Source organism: Ambystoma mexicanum, chromosome 2p (assembly GCF_040938575.1).
Source record: "Ambystoma mexicanum isolate Mex_15411 chromosome 2p, UKY_AmexF1_1, whole genome shotgun sequence".
NCBI classification, from domain to species: domain Eukaryota; kingdom Metazoa; phylum Chordata; class Amphibia; order Caudata; family Ambystomatidae; genus Ambystoma; species Ambystoma mexicanum.
Genome location: NC_090923.1, coordinates 283,871,698 through 283,894,653, shown reverse-complemented (window position 1 = coordinate 283,894,653; position 22,956 = coordinate 283,871,698). Strand labels below are relative to the sequence as shown.

The 22,956-nt window shown below is 46.2% G+C and overlaps 1 protein-coding gene across 2 annotated transcripts in view; it reads left to right on the top strand.

Annotated features, from left to right (window-relative positions):
- The window catches only part of LOC138565871 (uncharacterized), a 308,555-nt gene that overhangs the window by 131,282 nt on the left and 154,317 nt on the right, over positions 1 to 22,956 (top strand). The gene's annotated exons all lie outside the window — the stretch shown is intronic.

The window sequence follows — 22,956 nt, the reverse complement described above, 5'->3', positions numbered from 1 at the left end:
CGCCAGCTTCCCCTATCTCGCTGCTTTACATTGGAACACCCTTCCCACCTCTCTGCGAGCTGAACCCTCATTAATTGCCTTCCGTAAAGCCATGAAAACTACCTTGTTCACCTAATCAACCCCACATGTTTAAACCTTCATGACTAACATGTATGATGTACTATGGTGCATGATGTATTATGGTGGGTGATACTCCTTCTCGCTTAACACAGGATCTTGCCTTAGTGTAACCCATGGCACAACCTGTACCTGTACCTAAGTTACCCTACAAGTAACAGTGCCACAATGCCCCTGGGCTGCCTGCGCGCTAAATAAATGTAATAATGTCCTTATTCCTGAAGAGTAGGGGCCTGGGGAAAGGTCTTTGGATCTTTGTGCTAAACGGTAAAAGACTCTGTATTGGTGAGCTGGGAAAAGAGGGTATCTTATTAATCTCGTAAAGGAAAAGATGGACATTTTGAGTATATTTTGTATGATTGTAGGACTATCCACTTATTTGGAAAGTGTTTGCCGCTTATGAATGTGAAGAGCTTAAGAATTATCCTGTATTTGTGAGTTATGATTCAAATTGTTTGGTTGGGAATGTTTTGACATGATTGCTTATTTGTTTTCTCATTTCTTTATATGGAGTGTTACACTGATGTTTTTAAACAATGTAAATGTTTTGTTTTGTTCATAATTGCTTTTTATGAAACGTACGTTGTAGGGTTTGTTCACAAACCAAAAAAATATAGAATGTATTGTACCTCAATTTTCTCAATTGTACATTATTCTCTGGCAGAAAAAACGACAATCTGCCATTACATGTACTTTTTTTAGTAACTGAAATTCAAATACAAATTGTTTACAGAGCTTAATTGCACTGGTCACTGGAATTCACCAGCTTGCCAGTTTATGCCTAAAGACAAAATTGATATGAGCTCAAATTGAAGTTAAAAACCGTCAACAATTTTGAATTGGTGAATTCCGTTGGGCCGTGTGACCAATTCTTACAGTATGCCTTCCAGTTAGTGCACCGTATTCAGGCATTCCGGGTGCATTATAGATGTTACTCGTGTATTTAAAGAAAGATCCACTTGGATGGTACATTGGCAGACAACCCTCCTCTCCTGTCTGTAATGAAAACATTTATCCAGATTTAACAGCTAGTATGTCGCATTTTCATGCCTTTATCAGCTGGTACAAAAGTGAAAATGCACCTTCATGAGGATCGCCTTCACAGCTCCGGTTTCTTGTAGAAACCGGTCCAGATCTCTGTGGGCTCATTCGCTATCTGGGATGTTGTTCTGTAAACCTGTAGTATTGCAAGACATTATATTGATTTTACCTAACTGCAATACTATCGGCTAAACAGTATTTGGCGTCTGGTTAAACCCCACTGGTAGTGGCAATCAAAGATACTGAGAGAATTGTCCACCTGTTTCACTGTAAACACTGATAAAGTGCACTAGTTCAATAGAACACTGCATTTTGCATACTTTTGTAAAGCTTTTAGGTAAAGAGCTGGCAGTCCAGGTTGGCGAGACTTCCTCAGTTTGACTTTCTTGCTTTGTCTGGAACTCAGCAAGGTTTCAAATCAGCTGGAAACCAGGATCAATATCCAGTCCCAGTCTTGGAAATTGAGGCCTACACTCTGTTCCCATCTGCTGTCCAACTTGGTTGAGTCTTCATTAAAGGAAGTGGTTTCTCGTATCCATAGCTCCTACTTTTCACTGACTGAAATATACATTGTAAGTTGGTGTGGCATACCTTGCCCGACATCTTTTGTTTGAGGGGGGGTGAGGAAGTGGTTTTTAATGATTTCTTCCTGCTCACTCCTATGACATCTGATGCGAGATAATTCCATTGGTAAAACATTGATTGGCCCATTTAGACAATCCTTCACCCGAACCCGTGGCATAGAGCATTCCTATGGTAGGTATTTAAGACCCTCCGTCGCTAATTAAGGTTGCTTGCTCATTTCTTTACTCCCGTTTGAAAACGAACTTCCAGTGACTTCCTAAAATGACATTTTTGCCATAGTATATGTATTCAATAAGTGTGATTTGCAAACCTCCTACCATTTGCAAAATTATATTTGAGATGTAAACTGTTGAAAATAGTAACTCTGGAGTTCCAAAAAAGCAAAGATTTTAAACTTTACTTTGTATGTATGTATAGTTGGTTGGACCCATGTACATGTAAATCTTACCATTCCAAAAAACATTTTCTAGCGTCAACTGGGGATTAGTTACCCTTTAGAAATGCATGTTACCCGCTGCATGTCTTACCTTATTTGTTTCTCAAACTACCAGATTTTCCAAGAACCCATCCTACCTGGAACAGGGACCTAGAAGACTGAGCCTCATCCTTACCGGTCCCAGGAAGCATAGTGAGGGAATTGGGGTGGGGGAGGGTGCGACAGTCCCTGAAACCCACAACTGCCATGACTGTTGGTACCGGCCACTATCACATAGTTCCCAGTTCTCTTTCTGGACATTGTCTGCTTGTCTTTGAGGCAACAACTCCAGGGCTGGGAAGATAGCTCGAGGGCAATGTGCTCGCTGGGAAGCAAGATGATGCAGAGCAACACAGGTTCGAATCCCGGGTCCGCGCTTAGAAACTGTCGGTATTAAGCGCATGATAAATAACCAATTACAACGTACACATGGGTGCCACTATGAAAACCCAGACCAGAACCTTGGTAATGTAGTAGAGTGAAACTAGAATGGAATGGAATTTCATTTCTCTTGGCCCCAACAGAGCTGAAACTCGATACCCAAATCTAGACCAACCCAAAGCTAATGGTGGGGCAACAAAAAACGAACTGAGTAGGGGCTGCAGGTGAGCTGTAGACTCATAAACGCACCCCAAACCGCATTGAAAACAAATCTCGGCACACGAGAAAAGCCAGCCTGAAAACCTGGTTGGTACCTTTTTAACACAGAAAAGAGGGTGCTAGTAAGGTGGTTTTTATTTATTTTTTATTTTTTTTTAAAGCCTCAGTTGTGAATCTGCCCTGGAAGAAAAGCTAGGTGCAGATTGGTAATTAGCTGAGCTTTGGAACCAATAGAAAAGGCGGGCCTGCACCAGCTGTTTCTCAGTACAAACTGTGTCCTAATGAGTCCAAAATAGTTACAAGGGGGAGGTCGGGAGCTGTGCCGAGATCACCAGGGGGAGGACACGGAGTGGTGCTGAAGAGCTCTTTGCAATGTTGGAGCAGAGTACAGAGCTCTTTGCAATGTTGGAGCAGAGTATATGTGAGGTATTGATTGCACTTGTATGTGATGTAGTGTGAGAGTGCAAAGGGGTAGTAGGAGCAATGATCGTGTAGTACCGCAGAAGGAAGGGGGTGGTGGAGTTATTTGAAAGAGCTGGGCAGAAAGGTTGGGACATAGCCGGGATTGGCAGGCCACCATATCCCTAGGTAGGAAATGGGGTTTAGCAGAGCATAGACTGGGTGATGCTGGGAACCTCGAGAGGGGACAGAAGAGAAGGCACGAGAACGGAGTACACCAGGGTGTCTGACACATGAATCCACTCCCATGAAGAAACCTGGGGAAATGCCGGGTCACAGCACCTCCAGAAGATGTCCAGAGTAGCTGGATGCAGCCTTTGCTTGTAGGACTTCCTCACAGTTCGAACTAGATGGTAGATGCCTCGATCTAGGTAGCCGTGGGTTGGGGAGTTAGTAACCCACAGGAGATGTAGACGTGGGGGGGGGATGGGATGGGAGGGGGATCCCTTGGAGCCACTTCTTACCATTTTGAAATGAACACCCTTGGATATTTCGTCACGGTGGGCACAAGCTGGGTGATCCGAAGTTCAGATGATTGTACAGCTTGCCAGTAGTTTGAATGTTTAATGGCAGGTTGAATGAGTTTTTGGCATGTAAAAGTTATCTTCACCGAAAGCTAATGTCTTAATGGCTTTCAGATGCCAAGTAGATGCCAGCTTTCTGATCTTAAATGTTGCCAATCTACTTAATACTGCCGCAGGCCTTAATAATTAGATAACATTCAGCATTACTTCACTGCACAGCACCCAGAAACGAGATTAACTGTGCTAAAACCACACATCCAGTGTATGTTCACATATTTAAAGTGACGTTTATTGATGGAATCCAGAAGGACCCAGATCTTTCCAGTGCCTTGACATGATGTAGGTCCTTCTGCCAGCCAATTGACGAACAGTTAGCATTTTAAAAGCTTAAGTTAAGTTTGCAGGACTCTTCAGTTGCTAAGGAAATGTGAATTCAGCTTAATAAACTATATACTTTGGAATGAATTGGTATCTCTAGCATAATTTGTAAAACATGGTCTCTTCGGATGTAAACCAGCATTCCATTTTAGGTCGTAGTTTGCTGCCAAGCGTTGCCCATGGTTTAGCTTTGTTCCAATGGATCGGTACAATGAAGGTCCCTGTTTGCTCCCAAACTACTTGCAGGGACTTTTGGTGATTAACCTTGATATGTCAAAAAGAGGGGCACCTGACTAGTCCTCGTCCATTCCAGGATTCAAGATAATAACACAAGTGGACAGGGCGATTCCGTGGATACAGCACATCCTTTCTAGATTTGTATTCCATTTATTTTTCAACCATACTGTTTATACTACACATTCATATTTGTCCAACAGTTGTCATATACAGTGCAAAATGCATAGACCTACTAACGCAGGCGCGTATAACATGCATTACATGTATATTTGTGAATTAAAAAAACAGGAGTGCAATATATAATTTCTCCAGCCTAACCTAACTTTTCTTGTTTTGTTTAAAAATTGTATTTTTGTTGGCAGAAGTTTACAACATACATACATGTCAGAGCATAGTATACAACCAATACACTCATGGGCCACATAGACAAGAGGGTGGAGACACCAACGATGAGGAAAAGCAATCGATAGCATAGTAATACAGCATTAGAAACTAATTCTGTGGGACATGGGGAGAGTCACTTCCAGATGCATCGTCAAATTGATAGGTAACTATTAAAGGCAGACCAGATGTTCTTGGGACGAGAGCAGGAAGGGAGCATAGTAAGATTCTTCTTCACAAGCCCGGGACCAGGCGAGTAAGCGAGCCATTTCTGGTGAGTTGGAGGGGAGGGACTCTTCCAAGCCCGGAGCACACATTTCTTGGCTATCATGAAGCTAATATTTAGGAATTTAGCAATCCGCCTAGTTTTGTCAGTTTTCCACACCCCGAACAAGAATACCAGCGGGTCATGGTCAATTGCTGTACCAGTGATATCGGTGAGGGCCCTCAAAATCCTCTCCCAGAACCCCCCGCCCAAGCACATGGCACGTCCAGAGCATGTGCAGGTGATCTGCACCTTCAGCCTTACAGCGAGCGCAGGTATGTGTGAGCAAACGTAGATATTTTAAGGGGCTTTAGTATAATCTATTCAGTAATTTGAACTGTATGACTCTATGGCGGGAGTCGAAGGATACCGTGTTGGTGTGGGAGCACATTATCCCCCTTAGGTGATCGGGGAGCTCGAGGCCCAGCTCATCTGCCCATTCGGTACATGCTTTGGAAGGCAGGGAAGGGGGTCCCTGCTAATAGCCACTCGAGTTAGCAATGTAAGCGACTTCTGGGGTATCGGAGGGTTCCTCGGGGAACGTGCGCCACCTGGCGCGGAAGGCATCACCAAGCCTATAATACTGCAGCATCTCAAGTGCAGACCCAGTGTCCAGGCTTCCATGTCTGTGGATCAATGAGCTTCCCATTGGGAAAGAAATCGGTCAATGCCTGATAATCCAGAGCGCCCCAGTGTCTGGCCAAGGCTATATCATGTGTAGGCTCCAGTCTGGGGAGCCATTTATAGTAGGGGCATGATTCCAGAGCTATGCGCAGGAGGTGGCCCTAAGCAAGCAGGGTGGTAGCTACAGGATCGGGGGGGGGGAGGGGTTGAGAGGGAGTCTGGCACATAGTGACGATGGAAAATCGGGGTCATAACTATCGCCGCCAAGGTTTCCAGCTTGACATGAGGGCGATTGAGAGAACTCGGGTACCAATGTGTAGCGTATTGAGCCTGAGCGGCCATCCAGTACAGCATAAGGTCTGGAGCCGTGAACCCCCCCCCCCTTTCATATGGAAGCGTCATGTCTGACCATTTATTGCAAACTGCCCCAGAATGCCATAAGAACTGCGTGCATGCTTTATGTAGTGTCGCAAAGTATTGCTTCCCAGGCCAGATGGGCACATTACTAAAGACGTAGATCAATTTGGGAACCAGAACCATCTTGATGAGGGAGCTTCCCAGCAAGTGGCCACCATGTCATCTTCGACTCGGCAAGTTGAGCTACCGCCATGTAGTTATCAGCTAGCAGGATGTGCTTGGACAGGGACACATGGGCTCCCAAGTAACTAATACCGCAAGGGGACCAGCGGACGGATACTCTGAGGTTGGTTGTGGAGTGGCATTGGTGAGTGGACAACTCTCAGACTTGGAGTAGTTGATCGTGAACCCTGAGGAGGTGCCCACCTATGATGTCCCGCAAAATATGGTTGAGATGGGTGGCGGGGTCCCTGATGTATAATAGTACATCAGCGTAAAGGGATACTATCGGGGTGTCTTTAGGTGTATCCCTCTATGGGTATGGTGCGCTCTGACATACTCAGGCATGGGCTCTATTACCAGTGCACAGTATTGGTGAGAACAAGCAACCTTGTCGAGTACCTCTAAAAAGCATATAGTGTAGATGTTGGGGAGTTGACCCGAACCCTCGCAACTGGGCCAGTGTATAGCAATTTAATGTACCCAATCATATTCGGACCTATCCCCATTGTTTCTAAAACTAGCCACATGTACTTCCAGGAGACCACATCAAACGCTTTTTGAGTGTCCAGTGTGACTGCAACCGCGCTCGCATCCTGGTCAATTCTAGCCATCACAGCGCCAGATATTGCGAGACGTGGATCTCCCGGGTACAAATCCCCCTTGGTCCTCATGAACTAGGTGTCATAAATGGAAGGAATCTGTAGGAGATCACCTTGGCAAAAATCTTGGTGTCGTTATTCATGAGGGAGAGGGGCCTGTACCAGCCGCATTCATCACCAGGTTTGTCGGGCTTAAGCAGCACTGTGATAACAGTAACTCTGTCCTCCCTCGGTCCCTGTGCGAGGCTGAGAGTATCCCCGAGCTCCAGTAGTTTGGGAGCGAGGATGGCGACCTGCTCCTAGTAGAATTCAGGGGTGAGACCATCGGGGCTGGGTGCCCTACCCTTCGGAAGATCCGATATGGCTCCAACAATTTTGTCTAGGCGAATCAATCCAATTGGTCGCTGGTCGAGGAGGAGACGATGCCTGTTGTGGGGATTTGATTTGGGAGGTCTCTCATATGATGTTCACTATGTTCTGGGGGCAAAGCGTACAGATCTGTGTAAAACTCTAAAGATTTTCAGTATTTCCTAGTCCGACCATTGTGGGATCCCTTGTAGATCTTTGATGGACGTGATCTGGGCCTGGCCCCATTCTGCTCTGGTTAATTTTGCCAGTGTCCTGCCTGGTCTCTCACCCTCCCATATTTCCATGCAGCTTGTGGACGAATAAAGAATCGAACCTCCCTCACAGCATGCATCTCGAAGACCTTAAGTTCTTTGCTGATCTGTGCAAGTTTGGCTGGATCGGCTGCTGACGTGCAGTCGCGTTCCAGCTCCTTTAGCTTAGATTCGGACCAACTGAGGTCGTTTCTTACGCTTCTCAGCACTCCCGCCTCCCTCGAGATGACATCCCTCTAATGTACACTTTAAATGGCGTCCCAGTGAACATCAACTGTGGTGTCCAGTAAGAGGTTACATACAAAGAAGGTCTCGATATCCACCAGTATGTCGGCTTTGAATAAGATGTCGAGTAGGGCAGCGGATTTGAACCGCCACGTGCTGCATGTGGGTATAGGCATTCTGAGATCCACTGATAGTACTCTGGCATGGTTGGAGAATGTGCGGGTGAGTATCTGGGCCCAGTCTACCTTCCCCATTAAGTTGCTAGATACTAGGAATAGATCAATTCTGGAGGAGCTGTCATGAACGGATGAGTAATAAGTATACTCTCACAGCTGGGGGATGGAGAGTCCTCCAAGCATCATGAATGCCGAGTGCTGTGCATTGCATATGTAGTCTACATGCCATGTGTGATGGTGCCCTGGGGGGCAGTCCCAGTTCTGTCTAAGCTGGCACGAGTATCAAATTCATATCACCTCCCCAGATGATTTGGATCCCTACCTAACCCAGTGGTATAGAGGCAACGGTATCAACAAAATCTGCGGTATTGACATTTGGGCTGTAAGTGTTCACGAGTAGGTGTTCCCTATTAACCATCGTACAATGCAAGACGATGTATCTACCTTCGGGATATATATGGCTTTTGTGGAGTGTGAATTTGATGGATTTATGAATTAGTGTAAGCACGCCTCTGGCTTGTGTGGAGTAAGTGGTATAGAATCTGTGAGGGCCCCAGGTGGGCGTGATGCTCGTTACCAGGTGGCCACAGGGAGTGCATTTCCTGTAACAGTAATACCTTCACCCCATCTCTCTGGGCGTAGGCCGTGACTTTGCGGGCTTTGGTATAATTGCTCAGGCCCCAGACATTCCAGGACATACATTTTTATGGACATTCCATCACCTTAGGGCACATCCCAACTAGTGTAACCCAGAGTGTGTCCATGAGGAGGAGCCTTACTATGGTGGCCCTCCGACATGTCGTAAAATGCTGCAACACCCCAGCCATTTTCAATGTAACTTCCACAAAGACCCTGCCCCCTTACGGTTTAGTGTCCCCTCCTCCCCCTTCAACTTCCCCCAGTACCCAACAAAACTACCAGAACGGGTGACAGTGGGCCAGTCCCAACATGCACTAGGCCCACTGTTGGCCCAACAGGGGCCAGCACCCAGCGAACTCTCAAACGACCATTGCATCTGCAGTGGGGTGTGCTGTTGCCATGCATTCAACTAAACGGGAGCAGTGAAGTGCCAAGGCTGCTGCGTGGCTCGGCAGTGTGCATAACTATTACATGGGTCATTTCACTGGTGTAGGTGATAGTAGAGAGCGGCCTTAATGTATTAGAAAAACCGGGGCCCACAATAACGGATACCATCAATAGCCCATGTGTAGTCGCAAATAGAATCTACAATTGGCGATACAGCAAAGCAGATGGACACTAGTCAAAAGGCGGTCGACCACAACTCAAGGTAGTGAAGTGCCCCACGACATGCTGGGCAAAACAGACCAGCAGTGGGGGGCTAGTGTGGCAGGCTTCTATTGACCCAAGGGCTGACGGATAACATTACTAAAACATAGGCAATGTGGGGACAATGAGGCCATGGTTCAGTCATTGTCCATGAGGTCTTCAGCTGGGTTAAGAAGAGGTATCTGGGACTCAATGAACTTCTCTGCTTCATCTGGGACAGTAAAAAGTAGTGTCTGCCGGAAGGTGAACTTGAGTTGAGCTGGAAACAGTATGGTGTAGGGAATGTTACGGTCAACAATTTTTTTAACTCCCAGAAATTGACGCGCCTCCTGCTGTATCCCAACAGAGAAGTCAGGGAAGACCCTGATGCCTTGGGAGATGAAGCGTAGCTCACCCTTTTCTTGTGACAGGTGAAGGATGAGATCCCTGTCCCTGTAGTTGAGAATCCTGGCTATGACTGGCCTGGGGAAGTTTCCAGGTTTAGGAAATGGTGAAAGGGCGCAATGGGCACGTTCGACAGTGAAGAAGGGAAAGCAATCTGGGCCATCCAGCAGCTCTCGAAGCAGATTTTAAACTGCCAGTTTCATGCAGCCTTTGAGGGCATTTTCGGGGACCCCGATGATCCGAACGTTGTTTCTACGTGATCTTGATTCTAAGTCATCACATTTTGCCCTGACGGTCTTCATGTCGCGAGTAAGTGATGCAACCGTGTGCTGGAGGGTACACAGGCCATCTTCATTGACGCCAATCCTGGACTCCGCGTTGGTAATCCTGGTGCCAGCCTGGTCAATTTGAGACGAGTGACCGGACATTGATATCATCTAGCTTTTCATGGAAAGAGGTTTTTAACCAGGATTCCATCATTGCAGCGAGGGCGGCGTGTCGGGGCATGGATCAGGTTCTTCCTTGTTAGAGGATGTGTCCCACCTCTGGACGAGGTGCAACCTTGGCAAATTTGTCCCTGGTTCCCACTTTGTTGGCACCACGAGATCTGTTCGACATCACTATATAGCCAATGGGTCACTGTTGTCTGAATATATGGTGCCTGGTCATGGGGCTCAGTTTAGTAGTTGGGGCCTGGCTGCTAGGTATCACCGTAGAGGATCGGGAGGGCAGGGGTAGAGGCCCAGCAGGACAAGGGTTCCGTGGATTCTTGAGGCAGTCAATGTGCCCACAAGAGCTTCGATGTGGTGGTGTGGCTAAGACAGTGAGCAAATGTAAAGCAGTGGAGATGGGAATGGAGCAGCACACCTGGTGCAAGTAGAGCAGATTGTGGTGGCAAACGGAGGGTGTGTTTTCATGCTGTAAGTACTGTCAACTCACGGTGCTAATCACTGAGGCAGATGGGCACCAGACTGGGCCTTGATGAGGGCATGAAGTGTGACGTGCAGCGAAATTGTAAGGCACAGGCACTTCAGTGCAAATGTTGTGATGGAGCGGAGATGCCGGCTATGACGCGAAGCCCCAGTCTAAGGGGAGGATCATACGCTTGTGCCAGGCGACCTCACAGGTATTTGCTGAGGTATGAGAATGGTAGCAGTTGGCAATGGCGCACACCAAGTTCAGGCGCCTGGAACAAGTCCCACATGGTACGGTGGGTAAGAGTGTCCGGGGGGGGTCCAGAAAGCGGTGGGGATGGAGAGCAGTCGCCTGAAGCCCGGCACCACCCGGCGTCTAATGCCCCCATGTGCAGACCACCACCCGCTCCTCACCTGCATCAGGGGGCGCCCCGTTCGAATCTGGGATCCAAGAAATGTCAGCGGTCCACTACCACAAGCTGGTGCCGGAAGAGCGGTGCAGGCTGCGGATGTGTGCAGGGACAGGGGGTCAGGGGGGGATCTTTGGGGCCAACGCTGCAGAGCACCACCTCACTCAACACCAGGCACTGGGCCCGGTGGCGCAGCGTGCGCCGGTGGGGATCTGGTCCGGAATTCATTCCCAGTTAGGAGGGCAGTAGAAGCGCAGCACAGTGCAGCCTCACAGCGGTCAGGGCTCGGGTGGGGCCCAGCACGACTGTGGCTCTGGTCTGGGGAGACAACCAGTGATTGCACCAGCGGCCACCGCTGGTAGCAGTCACTGGGTGCTAGGAGTGCACCGTATCACATGCGGCGCAGAGCAGCTGCAGACAGCGGGTCAGGCCCAGACTCCACACAGGCTGCCCACCGTCCTCCACCTCACGGCCCGAATTAGCTGCCGACAAGGACAACCCTCAAGCAGGGTGGCGGGCGTCTGTATCCGGGCACCCAAGCTCTGATTTCCTTCGGGTTTGAAGGCAGGTACTCCTGAAAATATCAGCTACACACTACACCAGGATTTGTGGTGGGATGTAAGAAGCAACTGCCGTTTATCAGATTCTTGTTGAGCATACACAGAGCTCAAAGCTAAGCGCCCATTTTAGTCTGCTCAACTGCGCCCCCCCTCCCATCTTTTCGGATTGGGTTGGCTAAATCTATACTCTTGCATGGATTAGCGTGGTAGTATTTGTAACACTAGTCTTCTTCTTAGTCTGTCGACAAACTGGTGTTTCGGTATTGGGATCAGATGTAACGTGCTCTGCTTTGGGTAGCCTTCATCAGGACTGATGGGTCACTTGAGGTCCCTCTTGGAGGGTTCTGTGGTCTTTAAAACTGACCTAAACATAGACATATATGTGGTATAGTTACAAAGGGGTGTGTTAAACGGATTTCTTTGTCAATTCATTAAATTTTGGACATTTGTTGGTTGACCCTTAATGGGACACATCCCTTGCATGTCTTCATGCACGTCTATTGAGGATCTGTAGATATCCCGTCTCCGTATTCCCTATCTGGAAACAATTGACCCAAGATGAGTAAATCTGCTGAGGATTTACAAGGACATCTTAATGAGTCCGAAAACAGATTCACAATTCAATGCCTGATGTTGGTGTATGCTGATGGCTGTCGATGTAACGGCCTTGGGTTCGGCGCAGAGTCCTGTCTGTAGGGCGTTTGTATTTTACCATGTGGGCTTTTATCCTCGAATGGCGTCACATTAGAGTTGGCAAGAACTATGTTCTTTTATTTGTAGTGCAATTGCCCCAGCTGGCATGGTCTACCTGGCAACCTCGCTATACACAGTGAAGCCTTTCTTACATCTTTACAGTGCAAAATCGTTTTGAGCTGAGCTGAACGGCAACTGGCTGGAGGAAAAGATAACTTCCTTTTGAAACGTACCATAAACTTTCCACATCACTATGGTTCTTGATATTGGTACTGGATAGCGAGTTTACCTCCTCGTGTGCGTCTGTAATTTGCCCGTTTTGATCAAGAAAATACATTAAAATCCATTTAAGTGATAAAGTAATTTCTGTTTTTCAAAATATTTTCCAATTGAGGATTTGAAATTCCACATACTGGTTAACTAAGGGATGATCTGGAAAGCCAGCCAGTATTTTTAAAGCCAGCACAACCAAAGGTATTTAAATATCGGCCTCGCCTTCTGCAAAGTCTTGTATGCTCCCTTTGTTGGATAGACTTTGGTGAATGAGCGCTTTATAAATGTGCTAACATAACATACAAAGGCATCATGGCGCTTGAAACCAACAGCAACTGACTAAGCAACCCGTAACTAAAAGTGTATTCAGAGAGCGCCTGAAAACAAGATGATTTTCAGTCTCTAGAAATGACCGCTGCAGGCAATTCCAGAGTTTAGTGGCAGCCAGTGAAAAGGAGACAGTGGAGATTAAATAAGGTGGGCGAACATGAGCCACAAGGGCGTACCAGTGACCACTCTGGCAGCCAGAATTTGTAAGTGGTCGCTGAGATATAGGCTGTGCCAAGTAAAGAGCATTACAATCCATGCGGCTCATGACGCCACAATGAGAGCATACAATTAACGCTGGGAGGAGAGGTAAAACCTTCCGAAGAACTGTCAGGTGTATTGACCCCTGTTCGAGTTATTATGCTGCAACATTTGGTGCTGTGGGTTTAGAAAATCCAAGATGGCCGAAAAGCCCACATTTGCACCAGAATCCAGGAAAACCGCACAGTTTTTGTGCACACCAAAATGCTCGCCTGACCTGCCACCCACCAGTGCGAGCGTGATGGGCCAGAAGCGCCATGAGTGAAACGTGGTGCCAAAGGAAAAACAGCATGCCTGTTAGCTCAAAAAGCGCTTTGAAATCACCTTTGTTTCTCTGAATGCGAGCTCAAAATGCCTATTTCAAACATTGCAAGATAATAAAAAATCTTACTTAACACCAGCAGACGTCTGGTAGAATGAATTCTTGTGTGCATACAAAATCTGGAAAGATGAAGAGCCTAAAATAATGTTCATAACAAAACTGGCTGAGCTGTGGATGTCAGCAGCTTAAGTGAAATTGGATTTAAAGCCACTAAAATCGAAAGGTTTAAAATAAATGAGTGACCTACTTTTGAGTGTCACATAGGTTGCAACTGTTTAAATGTCATAGTTTTGAACTTAGCATCAGGGTTCTAGCTGCATGTGTAAAAATTGTAAGTTTGAGTTGAATGAAGAAAAATTGGAACAAAAGTGACATTTGGCTGAAGCCTGGCTTAAAGGGATTGAGTTCTGTCCGGCAACTACCCCAGACAGGAGTTGAAACTTGCCCAGCAACTGCATTCACAGGCCTGGCCTGCCTTCTGCTGCCTCCACCAAAAGGAGAATACACCTCTCTGAATCAGGGGAGGGGTACCTGGGACTGCAGAGAAACAGAACCATGAACTTCCCTTGGCTCAGAGCAATTGCTAAATCAGGAGGTCGTAAATAGCTTCCTCTTGGAAGGAACTGGGAGGGGCACTGCCTCTGTGAGCCAGCTGAGCTTGTAGGAAGTGGACAAACCAGAAATTCCCCCATATGCTTTGGGACTTAACCACACCCACCTGGGCCAGAGCATACATTTTAAAAAGATGGATAATTCATAGTACAAAATTGTCAAAATTATATAAATATCATTATTCCTGTGATTTTTCTGTGCACATTTTAAGAGGTGCTAGCACTCTGTGGTATGTTCTTGGGGGTTAGTAGTGGAAAATAGGGTATTACTCCAAATGTCTATTTTAGAAATCTGACTCTTCGTCATCTGATGCCCATATTCCTTGTGCACATTTGTGTAAATTATGGAAAAATGTAGATATTGTGTTCTGGATAAAAAGGGCAGAATTCTGTCAGAAGTGGACACAACATCTTACAAAGACAGGGATCGGATGGTTTGGCGCTACAGAAAATATGTTAACTGGACATATAATAAAAAATTGTACATGGATAAATATGCATTTGAATCAAAAATAGATGTGTGCAAAGTGACATGGGGAGGATTCTCTGACCCATAAACATACCTAATCACGATGACACTCAATTTCCCTCCCCCAATCAAGGGAGAGGGGATAATTTGACCAATGATCAGTTGTGAGGGGCAGGCTTAGTTATGCCCACGCACACCCATTTTGGTGATGCAATTTCTGCTATAAGTAAGGATGGCAAGCCTTAGTGGGGGGGGGGACTTCCAGATTCACTCATCACCTGAACATTGGTGTGACGCTCTGCACAAGAAAACCAGATTCCAGAACTTTGAAGCAGAGGGCCTACTGCAAGCTGAACTCTTCTCAGCTGGCCTTCCAATCTTGCAAACTGATTTTACCCCAGACTTCCAAGGGGCACACCAGAATAAAACAGCTGGGCTGTGCTGTTTCTGCTTCTTTGCCAAGAACCTTTGCCGGAATCAGAGACCAAGACCAGACCGCTGTGCAGTGCCAGACCCAGACCAGAGGCCATGCTTTGAGCAGAACCAGTGGCGGCCTGTTCCAGTCCAAAATTAGGAGTGAATATCCACTTGTCCAGAACTGCATAGAAATCGTGTGTCCATTCTGTGATTTCAAAGCTATAAAAGTGTCATTTGTCATTCTGAATCTTTAATTCATTTCTGAAAATCTACCTCCACAAAAACGTCTATCTTCTGAACCGTATGTCCTAGAAGCAAGATTTAACTTTCATTATAGTTTTTCCGTAATCGGGATCGACTCGCTCGGAAAAAGTGCAGCGAATTGCAAACTGGCTAAATTTCACCACTTGTAAAAATAGCTGCTTCTTGCTTTCCACTGCTGAAATTCATTTTCACTCTGATAATCATTCCTGAATCATTGCTAGTGTTGACCTGAACTAATTCAAAGTAGCTATCACCTACCCTGAATCTCCTACAGGAAATTAAAATCATTTTTAGCATATTTTTCACTTCATTGTAAATCACATGTAAAAGTATTTTTGACTGTTTAAAAGCATACCGGTTGCTCTGAGCTTGCTAGGGGGGGAACTGAACTGCTTTTGATTGTATTCCTGAAAACGTGCGTGCCCTCATTTCCATCTCTTCATATTTCATAGGGTGGGGGGGAGTGAGTTGTCATAAAGAAAAGTGATCTTATCTATTGTTGAAACCATATTGGTTTATTTCTGTGCTGCATTCTTCCATCATTGCTTCTACTTGAAACCATAAAAGTATTCTGATACTTTATCCTTTCTAAACCAACTCCTAAGTAATTAAAGAATTGTGCTAGTGTAATATTATCCATTGTTGATCACTTATCTTCATAAGTGTGCTATCAAATATTAATTCATAAGTGTGATATATATTTAATTTTTCAAATAAATCTTTTAATTTGCAAAACAAACCTACTTCTTGGCTCAGTGAGGTCAGGGGGATTCAAAGACGGGCGTTATATAAGGGTTCATCATCCAGATTTATGAACTTGTCATAAAAATATATAAATAAGGGCTTCCATTGGGCATCCCAGACTAGGCATTGACGTAGTTGGAGTGCTGAATTGAAGTCACTTACAGAACATTCAACTGAAGATGCCCTACTTTGCAATACACACCAAATTGGGCCTCCATTCAGACCAAAGAGGACGGCTTCAGACCCAAATCCGACAAGGGTCTAAAGTGTAAGGCTAGAAGGAAGGGGTCCACATGGCCGTAGCAGAAAGAGGACCAGCCACAAGAACCTCCGTCTTGTCCTCGTTTAAACTAAGCCAGATGGTCTTCCACTGCCCCACAGGCCTGCGCGCAACTTCTAAACTGAGACGAAGTATCTGTTTGCAGAAGATTAAGTTGGACTAAGATTGGTGACGTATTCTCAAGAAGGCCGAGTAGGCCCTGGCCTTGGCAAAATCCAAAGCAGCGGGCACATTTTCCTAGCTATTTCTGAACTCCTTTTTGATTGATGCATTTCATTCTTTGAACGATGATCCTATTGTAAGGCGGCTGCTTGCTGTGAAAATGCCGATGTCAATCTAATGTGTGGTAATGCATGTGCCACGTGACCAGTGGCGTTAACGCGTGTGACGTCGTACTATTTCGTGAGGAACCTCCAGCCTGCACGTGCTAATTGCACACTCCCTTTGGTCGCCATGTGGCGCAGAAAAGCGATCGGCAGGTAGAAGAAGCACTTGCAGCAGAGACTGGGGTTGGTGAAAGAAAGCGCATGCACGGAGAGCGGAGCGCAGTATTACCCCCTGTGCTGCAACTGTTCCCGGGCATCCTGCCTGCCTTTTGTTTCGGTCCCCTGCAATCCTGACGGGTGACCACAACAAACCACAAATTCATCTATACTCGCCAAAAATGAAAAGCAGATGAGGCATTTCAATTACAGAATTTTACAAAAATGCAATTGGAACTGCAGGATGTTGCAGTTTATATGCCACTGGCCGCAATTGCGTTTGTTACACCCTTTTGGTTCGTGTGAAACACAGCTTCAGTGTATTCCTTTGCCCAATAACTGAACATCATTGCACTTGCAACCGTTTGGGCAATTGCCCTGAAACAACATAGCATGATTTACGTGCCGGCTTATCTTTGCATTTGTAATCTCATGTCGGGTGTGCCCTGGGACATGAGCCCAACGAGATTCTATGAAGAAAGTAATTCTTTCAACTTGCTATCAATACTATCGGTGCTTTAAGTGGGCTGGGGCCTGCCGCGGCTGGGCCCCGGGAGTCTGAGGTTGGGCTTAGCTGGGGGCCCCGGTCCCACTGCAACATTGCAGGGATGCATTATCCCATTGCAGCCATGACAGATGCCCCTGCCATGAAGTCAGGCTAGCTGACAGAAGTGGCAGCCAACCACAGCGATGCTGTGCCTGGATGCCACTTCATCAGTCATAGTAACTGCCTCTGGTGACCCCTCTCGTGAAGGGGAGGGTGGTGAGGGGGGAGGGGGCGGGATCACCAGAGGCAGTTACTGTCCCTTTGTTTCCCCTGGTCACCGAGGTGTTTAACACTCGGCGAACCTGGAGATTTCTCGACATTTTTCGAGGTTTATAATAGATGGCTTGAATTGTGTACTTTCAAAGCCATGTTTAAAAAGATGGCCTGAAAACTAAGCAAACCGTACGGTATGCAAACAAATATATACATGTTGGATCTGTGTGCGTACCTTACTATGGTTTGTGTACTTTGCTAGCCATCTTTTCTAAACATAGAAATATGTTACATGTTAATGGTGCAATGCTGCCAACGAGAGAGGGGGACGGGAGGGGGACGGATGGGGGAGGGGAACGGGGGGGAGAGGGACAGATGAACGGACGGGGGGGACGGACGGCGAGAGGGAGGGAGGGACGGACGGATGGACGGACGGGGAGAGGGACTTAACAGGCTCAAGATGGGGGACGGCAGGGAGGCTATTCCAGAGGGAGGCCCCTGCTGAGAATAAAGATCTCCCTTCCAAATCTGTTAGGAGAACTGGTTCACACACAGAAGGTTGGAGGCAGATGATTAGAGGGCTCGGAAAGGACAGTATTTAGGTAGGCATTAGATGGGAAGGTCCAAGGCCCCAGAAAGCCTTGTGGACTATGCAGATGGTCTTCAACTTGATCCTTGCAGCCATAGGTAGGCAATGGAGGGATTTCAGCGCTGCAGAGATGCAGTCCCTGGGCTTGAGGCCAAGGATAAGTCTTGCGGTTCTGTTCTGAATGAATTGCAGAGGGCACAAAGCGGAGGCGGGGAGGTTGAGAAAGAGGCTGTTGCAGTAGTCCAGCATTGAGAGAACCAGGGCTCTGGAGCCAGTGAGCCACTGGGGGAAGGTGAGGAAAAAAAGTATCTCGGAGGAGCAGCTCGACTTTTTAGAGATGTCTGAAATGTGAGTGGAGTCTAAGATGACCCCAAGGTTTTTGCCTCACAGGTGGGTGTGGGCACAGTGCCAAGGGAGGACGGCCAGAGAGTGGGAAAGCGGGAGTTCCAATGTGAACGGTCTCAGTCTTGCTGGCGTTGAGGCAGAGGTCGTTTACAGCACATCATGACTGAATTGCGGACAGTCAGTTATGAGCGAGGTAGAGGTCGCTGAGGGTAGCCTGAAGCAGAGTTGTATGAAGTTAGATAAGTGGCATTCACACGTGCGAGGGCAGCCATGTAGACATTGAAGAACCAGGGGATAGAACCTGGGATGGGCGGTTGAAAAGGAAGGAAGATGGCCATGCCAGAGCCTGACCTGTGATTCACAGGGTGTCACGGACATGTACGATCAGGATGTTGTGGTTTACCGTGTCAGACAGAGGCGAGGTCAAGAAGAATTGGGACAGATAGAGGGCAGTGCAAATGGTGGGGGACTCTGGGTGAAGAGATTTAAAATATATGTAAATGCCAACTAACATGGGGATGAAGCTTTTATGTGGCATTCCTACTCGCATGGGATATCACCATATGCTAATGCAACAGATTTGTGTGCCTGCAATTCTATCTTGGTCGACTGTCCAATTTAGGAGATCATAATTTAGAGTAATCTGAATTAAACAGCAAAACGTTCAAAAGACAGTGGCGAAAACCAAAAATGGAAAGGGATTCATTGTTTGTGTTGGCAGCAGCAAGGGGGATGGAGTCTGGGGAGAAGGGTTGTGTAAAGTAGAGTGGTGCATGCATTTAATTGGCCCTAGGGCAGCAGAAAGCCTAAATAAACCTCTAAGATGTAATCTGCATAGGAGTAGCAACAAAAACGGAGTGGATGAGGCTCACCAGCCATTGCATATATACAATAAACGGAATTGGCAACCGGGCAGAACCATGGGGAACACCACAAGAAATAACAGTATCATAACGAAATGAAATGGGGTGGGAGGGGCCTGTCCGAAAGTAAAGAAAACAAAGATGGTACTGGGACCAGCTAAGGTGAGGTGGGCCAACATGGAGTGGCCTACCGTATGAAAGGCAGCTGAAGGATGTAACAAAATCAGCAACCCCCACCCCACCCTCATCAGACAGCTGCACCAGAAACTCCATAGCTGACACAAGGACACTCTGTCCCATGACCAGGATGAAAATCAGACAAAGGCATAAAAAAAGAATCCTTCAGAAAATGACACCGCAAAGGTGACCTTTTCATGAGAAGAGAGATGGGGTGGACATTTGCAAGAACAGGATCGAGTGAAGGTTTTTAAGAGTGGAACAGCCTCCCCTTTCAGATCAGTGCCAACAAAAACCATTTGTTCTTCCGACGTGACTTAAGACCTATCTGTTCTAGTTCTTGCTGCTGTACCTCCCTGTCTACGTTAGCGCCAAGATACCTTCGGGTGAACGCTGCGCTTTAGAAATTAACTAACATAACCAAAGCCTGCTTTAATTGCACAGGAATCATTCCAGATGTACAAGAGCAGTTAAATTCCTGGGTAATCCATGGGGCAGTCTCGGGAACAGCTTTCTTCAAAACACTGAGACCGGGTCTAAAGGAGAAGCAAATTTTCATTTAGCAGTGGCATTCAAAATGTCTTCAACCGAGAAAGATGAAAGAGTTGAAAGAGTGAGGAGGGCACAACGTCGGGGATTCCAAAAGAGAAACCCCTGCTGCTAACCCAGAAGCAGACATTTGTGTGAGATCTCCATATTTTTGTATAGAAAAAGTAGAGGGAATCGCATAGAGGTTGTGAGGAATCTGTGCTGACTGGGAGCTTGGTATTGGATGAAAGTGAACGTACCAGGGAAAATAATTCCTTGGGTTGATTTTAATGCGTTAACAACTTTCCCCTGGAAAAAGGTGCATTTAGCATTGCGGGTGGAACTATGGTAAAGGCCGGTAGCTTGTTGAAAGGCCAACCTGTAAGTCTGATGGTAACATGCCATTTACACTCTGCTTGCCTACACTTTAAACTAAGCACAGGGCTTTGAGAACATCAGAAAACCAGGGTTGAGTTGGGCATTTGTGGGTTCTGACCAGATGAAGGGATTAAGAGTATCTGCATGTGTGGTCAATGCCTCCATTAAAGTAGATTAAAGTAGATGGATCAGTTGTTTGGACACTGCCAGTTCTTGATCGGCGAGATATAATCTTTCTCGTTCACCTAATACCAATTAAGTTTAAGAACCTCCACAGGAACGTCAATTGGCCGAACTGCCTGAGAACTAATAGAAAAAAACTTCAAACTGATCTGAACATGACGTGAAAAGCAGGAAAAACCACCACAAACTCTGAGAATCAGATCAAGGGTATTACCCAACTCGTGAGCCGATTAAAACACAAACATCCCCCATGCTGAAAATGGGGCCAAAGCCACATCAGCTGTGAGTTGAATCTAAAACTAAAATCAGGAACAATTACCATAGTCATGAACTTGACATGAAGGTCCGCCACCAGAGCCGTAAATAAAGGCCCAGTAAAAGAATCAATGTTGCAGGCGATACAAATTCTAGTTGCCTAGCACCATTGAAGTAAAACATGAACAAACCAATAAAGCTTCCATTTTGATTGCAAGTGGAAGAGATGAAAGCTTAAATTGGAAGTTCTAGATCACTGCAATTCATCCACCATGTTGGAAAGATATCAGATTAATTGTATTGTCATTTATATAGTGCCATTTCCCCATTTGTATGGCCTCATTGCACTTTGTGATTGCAATCCCCCTCAGGAACCGAAGTCCAAGTATGGGAAATTTTTTAAGATGCGTGTGTGCAGTCTGCCAGGATTAGGATTTAGGAGTGCTGCCTATGCTCCAGTAAGGTCAGGCACATGAATGGGTGCTGTTGGTGGAGTACTGGTGCAGGAGACTCGATTTGTGCCCAGCTAGACCGAAATGTATCGTAGGTTGTTACTTCATACTGATGGCAAAGGTGTTGAGGCATGTAGGGGGTTTCAGTGCAGATAGCTATGCCTGCTGCTAGACTGGATTTGTCATAGCTGCATTTTAGAGTGCATGGATAGGGAGCCTGGGGCATTTGTCCACATAGGTGGCAAGATGTATACATATCTTGGACTCTCATGGAGTAAATCTTCAGTGTCGCTTTCCTAGGTCCAAGGTGATTGGCCGGTCTTGCAAACTAAGAACTCCCTAGATTTGAGAACCTAAGCTGTGGGAGAGACTCCCAAGTCTGAGGCACAGCTGCAAGTGGAAGAACACCCAAGTACAAGACCTAGCCAATGGATACCCCATACATCTCCCCCATCCCCAGGACGAAGAAATTGGAGCAGCAGGAGAAATGCCCAAGCCGAGACAAAGCAGTCAATGGCAGCACACCGCAACATGATTCACTGCAGCAAATGGCGAACAATCCAGATCTGATACACTTGAGCAGTGGGAAAAACATCTACATTTGAGATTGCACAGTACATGTAACGCCTAGAAAATCAACAGTACATGCAGACGTGCCTGACTTTGTGATACCTGAGCAGTGATGGAGAACGTCTTAATGTGATGAAACGCCTGAATTTGTGATACCGGAAGATTGGGAGAAAACGTCTAAATTTGAGCTTCAACAGTATGAGGAAGCGGCTAAATTAAGATGGACAATTTTAATAATTATCAGGTAACACATATACCATCTCTGGACCAGTTGAATCAGTAAACCAGGTTTCTGATATACATGGAATATCTGGTAAAAAAATTGTCAATCAAATCCTGGTATGGTGCCAAATGTGCAACTAAGGAATGAGCATTGATAAGAAAACCGTTTAAAATAACGGGCCGGAGAGGTAGTAGAATTTACCATGGAAGAATGGGAAATACCCATAGGTAACACCGTGTCTGGTGGAGCAAGATTCAGTAAAGTATCACGTGTACCAAGTGTGATGGATATATATATCCGTTCGAGACAGTGTAAATTAATCGTGAGCCTGTGGTACATAACCTGTAGGCCCTGAGGCAGAATGGTTGTCAAACCAAATGTCCCTTGTTCATGTTTTTTACTGCAATAAATTACAGCATGGTCATTTACTTAGAAAATGTACCTCGCTTTTTTGGTGCTAATGAAATGTATTAATGGGGTTGTTGCCCGCCGACAATATACCCTTTTCCCTTGTACACCTATATATCCCCCATTGAAGTAATGTTGTCGAAGTAAATTACCATGTTATAATTTACTCTGACGAAAGAACAGAGCACCCATCCCTTAGCCAGGCAACTCCTGACTGACCGTCTCAGAACAGTCGTAACCTCCTATGGACATTTCACTACCGCCAAGTCGAGACCCAGAATAAACACTGTCATGTCTGCCTTTTCAAATACACTCAACATGATTCTTGGAGGTTATGAACAACCCCCTAAAAGACTTGAAGTTAAAAAACAGTACCCGATCATGTATGAAAACTGTGCAAAGAATGAAGCAAACGTCCCTGCTTGATGGGTCCTTACCCCACTCCCGACTTGTGCCTGGTTTGCCCATTTGTGTGAAAAATGATCTGTATACTATAGCATAAATCGGTAGTAATACCTTGATGAAGTTATATGAAAAGTGACAGGGTATGTGGTGGGATCATGATGCACCTATAAAACCTTGTTTCCCTTGGAATACATAAGTCTTGCTAATAGACCAAAAAAGGATTACTGTATGGTATTA